We start from the raw sequence: 9,649 nt of genomic DNA on the forward strand, positions 1-9,649 counted from the left end.
GGTAGTTAATAATTAATAATAGGCTGGGCTTGGTGGCACATGCCTATAATCCTAATGGCTCAGGAGACAGAGGCAGGAGGATCTCAAGTTCAGTCAGCCTCAGCAATTTAGCAAGGTGCTAAGCAACTCATGAGACTCTGTCTCTAAATAAAATACAAAAATAGGGCTGGGGATGTGGCTTAGTGGTTGAGTGCCCTTGAGTTCAATCCCTGGTACCCCACCCCCCACCAAAATTAATAATATACCCATACTGACTCATCAATTAAGGAACGTACCACACTAATAGGACATGTTAATATTAAAGCCAGGTGTGATAATGCACACCTATATCTCAGCTACTTAGAGGAGGCTGAGGCAGGATTGCAAGATTAAGGGCAGTCTCAGCAATTTAGTGAGACCCTGTCTTAAAATAAAAATTAAAAGGGGCTAGTTTTGCCGGTAGTAGTGGTACATACCTATAATTCCAGGATTCAGGATGCTAAGGGAGTAGGATTACAAGTTCAAAGCCAGCCTCAGCAACTTAGCGAGACCCTAAGCAACTTTGGGAGAACTTGTCTCAAAATTAAAAGGGCTGGGGATGTGACTCAGTGGTTAAATCCCCAGTACCAAAAAATAAACAAACAAAAAAAGAGACAGGGGGTTAGGGTTATAGCCTAGTGGTAAAGTGTCCCTGGGTTCAATCTTCAGCACACACACACAAAATTAATATTAAACGCACCAACTGGAGAAGTATAAAAGAACTCTTTTGCTCCGTTTTCCCATAAACCTAGCTCTACTTAAAAAAAAAAAAAAGTATAATTAATACTTGAGTCTGACACAAATGATCAGGAGACACTGAAAATGAAAGCTGGTCAGGAACCAGCCCAGCAATAATCAGGCTGCGTGATGATTTACCTATGGCTCTCTACCACTTGTCCTGGGAGGGAAGAGGAATATTTGCAAATTTATGTCCTGTTTTGGAGCCAATAGTGGGAAAACAGAAAACTTTTTGTCTGTTTCTTCTCAATTGCCTTCAGATCAAAATAGTACTTCAACATTGCTTAAGGTGGCACCTTTTGGTCTCCTACAGTGCATTGCTTTTTCTCTCTTGTTATAATTAATCCTTTCATCATCTTCTTATTCCTTTTTTACACATTCAGGGCATAACATATTATCTTCTAGTCCCAAGGGTGGAAAAATACAGGCTGGTATCAGGAAGAGGGAAATCATCCTCTTGGGAGTGTCAGGGACCCAAGTCTGACCTGCATGGAACTGCAGGCGAACCCAGCCTGCTGTTTCTGCAGAAAGAAATTGGCCATGGACCACACACATCCTGACACCAGAGGTTTGCAGCAAAAGGCCTCCACAGAAGTAGGGATGGGACACAAATTCACAGCCTTGCGCTGAGTGGCTCTGGCAGCGATCCTTGCCCCAGATGCTAATATGGACTCCTGAGCTGAATTTACCACTTCAATCATGTTAGTCTCTTCCTCTCTTTTAACCTTATACGAATTTTCTGAAGCCCTGCTGTATTGGCCACTGCCTTCCATTTCCTGGAAACTGGCTTCAATCTGTGTTGAGAGCCACAGCCGAAGGGGCCCCAGCAAACTTCCAGCTGCCAGCAAACTTCCAGCTGCCGCCTGATGATTGGCTCACAGCGGCCCCAGCAACATCTAGCTGATTGGCTCCTCTGCGGTGATGCTCATTGGGCTGTTTCCCTGCCCTTTCAGACCATGGAGCTGCTCATTGGGGGACTTTTTTGGCTCCGCCCACGTGACCCAGCCAATCGGCCTCAAGAGCAGGAGGATTGTGGGAGGTGGAGAGAAGCTTGTGTGGGAGAGAGAGGCTTGTAAAAAGCCGGTGGTGGCAGTTGAGGCTCTGAGGGTTTTTCCTGAGAGGCTGTTTTGTTTGGCGTGTGTGGTTCTAAAAATAAAGTTAGTTTCTTTTGACAAGTGGCTCCTGATTGTGCCCAGCCAGACTGTGGCATTTGGTGGCTCGCATGGGGAGCGACTGAGGGTAAGTGAAACTGCTCGCCCCTGAGGGCAGGGCGAGAGGATGGGTAGCCATTTTAAGATTCCTCTTTTATTTTGCTTCACTTTTGTTTTAAGTTGCCTGTCCCTGGAGATGAGTGAGACGGAAGAAAAACCGCTCACATCTGAGGAAAAACTATTTACGTCTGAGGAACAGATAGGGAGAAAGGACAGATGCACATGTCAGGAGGATAGAAAGGCTATAATGACTTTTTGTTGTTCTCTTTTTATTTCATTCTGTCTCGGTTTTGTTTGGCGTCATCTTGTTGGGTTGTATTATAGTAGAAATACGGGATCAGAAATTAGTAAAAAACAAACTGAAAGAGTGTTAAGTAAATTGTTAGAGGAAGGAGGCATCTCAGTAAAATCAAGAACAGTCAGGGCATACGTTGATACAATACAAAAATGTAGCCCATGGCTTTTTAAGGAGGAGTTGTTGAATATATCACAATGGAACCATCATGGTGAAGATTTAAAAAGAATAGAAAAGAAAAGCCCAGGGACTCTGCCAGTTGGCACATTGCCATTGTGGACGTTCATATCTTGTTTGCTTAGTCCAAAGCCTTCAGTTCAGACAATGGTAGAGGAAGGAAAAGACATAATGATTCAAGTAAAAGAGAAGGTCTCTCAAGTTAGTCAGACAGAGGAAAAGATTCAAGTAAAAGAGAGGCCTCTCAAGCTAGTCAGACAGAGAAAGAAAGTGTAAAACAGAAAAAGCCATCAGGGGGAAAGTTACAACAGGAGACTGCTACTAACACCTTTCTATCACCAGAGGGTGTAAGTGTCCAACCAACCGCACCACCTCTACAGGAGACTGCTACTAACACCTTTCTATCACCAGAGGACGTAAGTCTCCAACTAACAAGGCCACCTCCGTATGCTGGGAGGTCCCCAACCCCCGCAGTTGATAGTTGGGATCCTGAGACAAGATCTCAAATATTAACATGCCCTGTATTTGAGGCAGGAGGGCAGCGATTTTACCAAGTTTTAAATTTCAAAACAGTGAAGCAGCTAAAAGAGGCTGTAACAACCTATGGTCCTCAAGCACCCTTCACTGTAAGCATGGTCGAATCCATTAACAACCTGAACATGACGCCAGCAGATTGGGCTAATATGTGTAAAGCTGTGCTAAATGGAGGACAATACCTGTTATGGAAGGTTGCCAATGAGGAATTTTGCAAGGAGACGGCTAGGCGAAATGCAGCAGCTGGTTATCCTCAGAGAAATCTAGATATGTTGTTAGGAAAGGGACCTTATGAGGATCAGCAGCAACAAATTGCATATGATCCTGGTGTATATGCACAAATTGCTGTAGATGCAATTAAGGCATGGAAGACTTTACAAGGACATGGAGGTTTACAAGGTCAATTATCTAAGGTAATACAAGGAGCTAATGAACCTTATGCTGAATTTGTAGATAGGCTTATTCAAACAGCTACCAGAGTTTTTGGGAATACAGAACAAGCAATGCCATTACTAAAACACCTGGCTTATGAGCAAGCGAATCGTTGGTGCAGAGATATCATTAGACCATGGAAACATGAAGATTTAAACACATATATTAAATTATGTAGAGACATTAATGAACAAGAGCAAGTCGTGGCAGCTGCAGTAAAACAGGCTTTAGATGCCAGAGACATTAATGAACAAGGGCAAATTGTGGCAGCTGCAGTAAAACAGGCTTTAGATGCCAGGCCAAGAACATGCTACAATTGTGAACAAACAGGACATTTTAAAAGGAATTGCCCCATTGGAGGAGGGTTTAACAAAAACTAGGTATCAAAGGAGTAGAATACCAAGTATTTGCCCACGATGCCGTAGAGGGAGACATTGGGCTAATGAATGCCGTTCTCAAACCACCATAGAGGGTACTCCATTATCAAAAAACGAACAAGGACCAGGTGTTTATCCACGATATCATGGAGAAAGGCATTGGGCTCCATTGCCAAAAAATGGACAGGGGGGCCCAATGCTCCGGGGCCCAAAACCACAAATATATGGAGCACTGGAGGAACCCAGCAACCCCATCAGGGTAGTGCCCAGGACACATTGTCCATCAGATCCCTCATCAGACAAACCAGAGGGAGCGCAGGGTTGGACATCTGCGCCTCCGCCAGAGCAGTACTAACTCCAGAGATGGGAGTTCAAATCATTCCCACAGGGGTGAAAGGACCTCTTCCCAAAGGAACAGTAGGCTTATTATTGGGACGCAGCTCTTCTACTCTAAAAGGACTTATGATAAGTCCTGGGGTAATTGATCCCGATTATGAAGGTGAAATAAAAATTATAGCCAGTTCTCCAAAGGGTATATCAGTAATTTCACCAGGAGATAGAATAGCACAGTTACTAATAATACCCAGCCTACATGATAAATTTTCCAGTCGTACTGTAGAAAGAGGTTCCAAGGGATTAGGCTCCACAGGTGTAGATTAGGCTAAGCTTTCTTTAAATTTAGATTCTCGCCCCATGCTAAAACTAAATATTCAAGGACATGAATTTAATGGGCTACTGGATACAGACCTTAGCATCATCTCTCATCAAGAATGGCCAAAACATTGGCCATTACAACAAGCCACTCAAACGCTTCGAGGCCTAGGAGTGGCAACTAATCCCCATAGAAGTGCAATGGTATTAGATTGGAAGGATCCTGAAGGATGTGAAGGAACTATACAGCCATATGTATTGGATCATCTTCCCGTAAATTTATGGGGACGAGATGTCCTATATCAATTAGGTTTGACATTAACAAATAACATCAACCAAAGTGCACCCACTATTATGACTAGACAAGGTTTTAGGAAAGGAAAAAGATTAGAAAAACAAGAACAAGGTATAGCAGCACCAATACAAATAGATCAAGGAACAGAAAGTCATGGGTTGGATTTTCAGAAAGGGCCACTGAGACAATAAAAATTACTTGGAAATCAGAAAGACCAGTATGGGTTCCTCAGTGGCCCCTGACTAAAGAAAAGATACAAGCAGCCCATGACCTGGTCAAACAACAATTAGCAGAAGGACATATACAACCTTCTGTATCTCCCCATAATACTCCCATTTTTGTCATCAAAAAGAAATCTGGTAAATGGAGATTATTGCAAGATTTAAGAGCCATTAATAATGAGATGGTTATTATGGGACCTGCTCAATCAGGGATTCCTCAGTTGTCTGCTTTGCCAAAAACCTGGTATGTTTTAGTTATAGATATTAAAGATTGTTTTTTTTTCAATTCTAATTCATCCTGAGGATAGTCCACGTTTTGCATTTACTATCCCTGCACTGAATCATGAAGGTCCTGATCAGAGATATGAATGGAAAGTACTCCCTCAAGGGATGGCTAACAGCCCAACTATGTGTCAAATATATGTTAACAAAGTAATCCAGCCACTTAGAAATCAAAATCCTGAACTACAAATATTTCACTATATGGATGATGTATTATTAGCACACAAAGATAAAAACACATTGCTAGAATGTTATGCCACACTTAAAAAACTTATTAAAAAATTATAATCTAGAGCTAGCAATAGATAAAGTACAATTAAATTTTCCAATTAATTATTTAGGAGTTCTATTATCCTCAACCATGGTCCGTCCACCAAAAATTCAAATACGAGTAGATCAACTCAAATCACTTAATGACTTTCAAAAGTTATTAGGAGACATAAATTGGATAAGGCCTTATTTAGGTATACCAACAGGAGAGTTGGGACCTTTATTTGATATCCTAAAAGGTCCATCAGATCCAAATTCACCCCGAATGTTAACGCCTGAAGCAAGAAAGGCATTAAAAATCATTGAAACATATATGGAAAATATGCATTTGGACAGAATTGATATAAGTTTGCCTTTATTATTTATTGTACTACCAACAAAAAATATTCCTACAGGAGTATTTTGGCAAGAAGGTCCATTATTATGGATACATTTATCTTATTCTCCTAACACTATTCTTACTAGGTATCCTGAGGCTGTAGGACAATTAATACTCAAAGGAATAAAAGCAGCAAAGGGAGTGTTTGGAATTTCTCCCAATAAAATTATTACTCCATATACTATGAATCAAATTGATGAGTTAGCTAATGAGTTAAATACTTGGGCAATAATCATGTGCAAATCTAATGTTTCATTTGATAACCACTTACCATCTAATCCTTTATTGTCTTTTTGGTCATTGCATCCTGTAATTTTTCCAAAAATGACAAGAAAAACACCTATCATGAATGCTCCAAATATATTCACTGATGGGTCAAATAATGGTACAGCAGCAGTAGTTACCCCTGATCAAATTTTACATTTTTAGTACCCAAACAATCAGCTCAAAAGGTAGAGCTTAATGCAGTTTTACAAGCTTTTGTGATGTTTAAAGATTCTGTATTTAATTTATTTTCTGATAGTCAGTATGTAGTTAATGCTATAGTATCTCTTGAAGATGCTGGTAGGATTTCCCCTTCTTCTACTGTTTTCTCTTTGCTTTCCACTATACAAAGTCTAATCTGGGACAGAAAAGATCCATTCTTTATAGGACATATCAGGGCACATACAGGATTGCCTGGAGCCCTTAGTTTGGGCAATGATTTAGCAGATAAAACTACACATGACATACATATTTTTTCTACACTAGAAGAAGCTATAAATTTTCATAAAAAGTTCCATGTCAATGCTAATACTTTACAAAAGCGTTTTAAAATAACTAAGGAACAAGCTAGACAAATAATAAAACAATGTCAAAATTGTGTGACCTTTTTACCACAAGTTAATCTTGGAGTCAATCCTAGAGGATTGATACCTAACCATATTTGGCAGATGGACGTCACACACTTGCCAGAATTTGGAAAATTAAAATATTTGCATGTTACAGTTGATACTTCTTCTGGATTTTTGATGGGATCCCTTCATGCCGGAGAAAAAACTAAAGATGTTATAGCTCATTGCTTACAAAATTTTGCCACTGTGGGTGTTCCAAAACAGTTAAAAACAGATAATGCCCCTGGTTATACTTCTACCTCTTTTAAACAATTTTGCTCAACATTTGGCATTACTCATATAACAGGAATCCCATACAATCCACAGGGACAAGGCATAGTTGAAAGAGCTCATCAAACTATTAAAATGTACTTATTAAAGCAAAAAGAAGGAATTGGGAAGGGGTATATATTCCCCAAAGATAAACTTAAAATAACCCTTTTTACTCTAAACTTTTTAAATTTGGATTCATCAGGACTTAGTGCTGCGGAAAGGCATATGTGTCCAAAAAATGTGCATAAGCCCAAGGTACTTTGGAAGGATATTCTAACAGGACAATGGAAAGGTCCTGACCCAGTAATTGTCTGGAGTCGAGGGTCTGTTTGGGTGTTTCCACAGGGAGAACAGCAGCCGATTTGGATTCCAGAGAGATTAACCAAGGTCCTGACCCAGTGATTGTCTGGAGTCGGGGGTCTGTTTATGTGTTTCCACAGGGAGAACAGCAGCCAATTTGGATTCCAGAAAGATTAACTAAAGTGATTTCTACAGACCAAAAAGAAGATGATTTGGCTCAAATCCATAACAACTGATATCCAAAACTCCAGTTTGGCTATTCTTACATCTGCAACAGAACCAGGATGCTTTTTTCAATATCTATTTTATTATTGCCCTTTGCCATAACATGAAGTTCTATTTTGTTTTTTGAGCTCATACAGACCTAGGTTAATGTTTTGCTGATCAGTTCTATTTTTTGACTATAGAGTTTTTAAACATTGCAATGGAGATTTCACCTGTAAATAGTTATAAGGCCTTTACTATAATGTTATGTGTTGTATGTATTATATTATGTGTGCACACTTGTGTTTTGTGTTATATGTTTGAATGTATGTATGTCCATATATCATATATGATGAGCACTCATGATAAAATGGATCCAAATATTTTTTTTCACGTGATTTATATGGTTTAATTTAAATTGGGTAAACAACTGTTGAGGATTGTTTTAATATGTAAACAAAAAAGAAGGTTAACAGATCTGCTTGTTTACTTTCACCTTTCCTTTTCATTATATTTAATAATTCTCTTAAAGACAATGTAAATTGTTAAGAAAATTGTTTTCTTTTAGTGCCTTCTGTAATATTACATAATTTTTTCTTTAGCCATTATTGCCAGAATTCCTATCTTCATCCCAGTGCTGGTGAAGTCAAAGATAAAACCAATCTATAGCTTCTACAATAGCCATCACTGAACTGCTTGCAGAACTTGCCTGGACACATTGTGAGCTCACCTGTATGCATTGTGAACTATCTGTTGGTGCAGCGACTTGTGGTAGTGTTGGGGTATTTTTGCTGATGATGTCATTGGTGGTACAATTTTTCCAAAAGGAGCCGTCAATTGGCTTGGTGTATCTTCCTCCCTTCTGCTTGTCATGATCGTCCAGCTAAAATTTGGGGGCCAACAGAGGTGAGGCAAAGAACCTCACCCCCCCGCTGGTACAAAGACCTCTCCACAGGTGTGGCTGTATACTGGACCAGTAGTCAGTAAGATCCAATTGCAATGGTACCAACCTAAGGACCATATGTACTATTGGACAGCCTAAGGCAGGCACGGTCCCTAAGCCACATGCTTGTTGTTTAAACAGAGAGGGGGAGATGTTGAGAGCCACAGCCGAAGGGGCCCCAGCAAACTTCCAGCTGCCAGCAAACTTCCAGCTGCCGGCTGATGATTGGCTCACAGCGGCCCCAGCAACATCTAGCTGATTGGCTCCTCTGCGGTGATGCTCATTGGGCTGTTTCCCTGCCCTTTCAGACCATGGAGCTGCTCATTGGGGGACTTTTTTGGCTCCGCCCACGTGCCCCAGCCAATAGGCCTCAAGAGCAGGAGGATTGTGGGAGGTGGAGAGAAGCTTGTGTGGGAGAGAGAGGCTTGTAAAAAGCCGGTGGTGGCAGTTGAGGCTCTGAGGGTTTTTCCTGAGAGGCTGTTTTGTTTGGCGTGTGTGGTTCTAAAAATAAAGTTAGTTTCTATTGACAAGTGGCTCCTGATTGTGCCCAGCCAGACTGCGGCAAATCTGGCCTCCTGATATGTTTCAGGAATATCATATTTTTGTTCAGGGTATGCATGCTTCTGTAGCCTCAAATAAACCTCTATTTTCTGGCCATCAGTACTCAAATTGTTGGCACCAGTTTTGCAAAGTATCCCGAGAAACCTTATTAATTGGAGGCAAAATGGTCGGCAAGGGAAGGGATGGTATTTTACAATTCGATTTTATTTGAGGAAGGCAGACTTCGTGTTTAATTTCTGCAGTTGAAGAAACACTTGTTTCAATTGGATATTCTTGTTTCTCTGTAACTGGGACCAGTGTTAAAATCACATTTTCCTTATCGAATTGCTCCTCAACGAAGTTCTTAGTGACCCTGTCATTTGAGCCTGACATTTCCAGGAACACCGGGAGACAGCAAAGGCAGCAAAAAAAAGATCAGGACAGCTATGCTGTGTGCTCCTTGTGGATAATGACTTTCTTGACCTTAGATTATCCACAGATATTCAGCCTCATCTCTCATGACATTCACACCTTGAACGTGGAATGAAATAAACAAGCAAAACAAACAACAGTTACTGAACAAATTCTAATTGGCTGAATATCACATTTAGTTGTCCAATACTGTCCTCCTCCATGA

The 9,649-nt window shown here is 40.6% G+C and overlaps 1 pseudogene; it reads right to left on the reverse strand.

The window, feature by feature from the left end:
- Window positions 1-1,040: 1,040 nt before the first annotated feature.
- Window positions 1,041-9,405, reverse strand: LOC114092554 (developmental pluripotency-associated protein 2 pseudogene; annotated as a pseudogene).
- Between the last annotated feature and the right edge of the window lie 244 nt (window positions 9,406-9,649).

Source organism: Marmota flaviventris, chromosome 10 (assembly GCF_047511675.1).
Source record: "Marmota flaviventris isolate mMarFla1 chromosome 10, mMarFla1.hap1, whole genome shotgun sequence".
In the NCBI taxonomy this organism is placed as follows: Eukaryota; Metazoa; Chordata; class Mammalia; order Rodentia; family Sciuridae; genus Marmota; species Marmota flaviventris.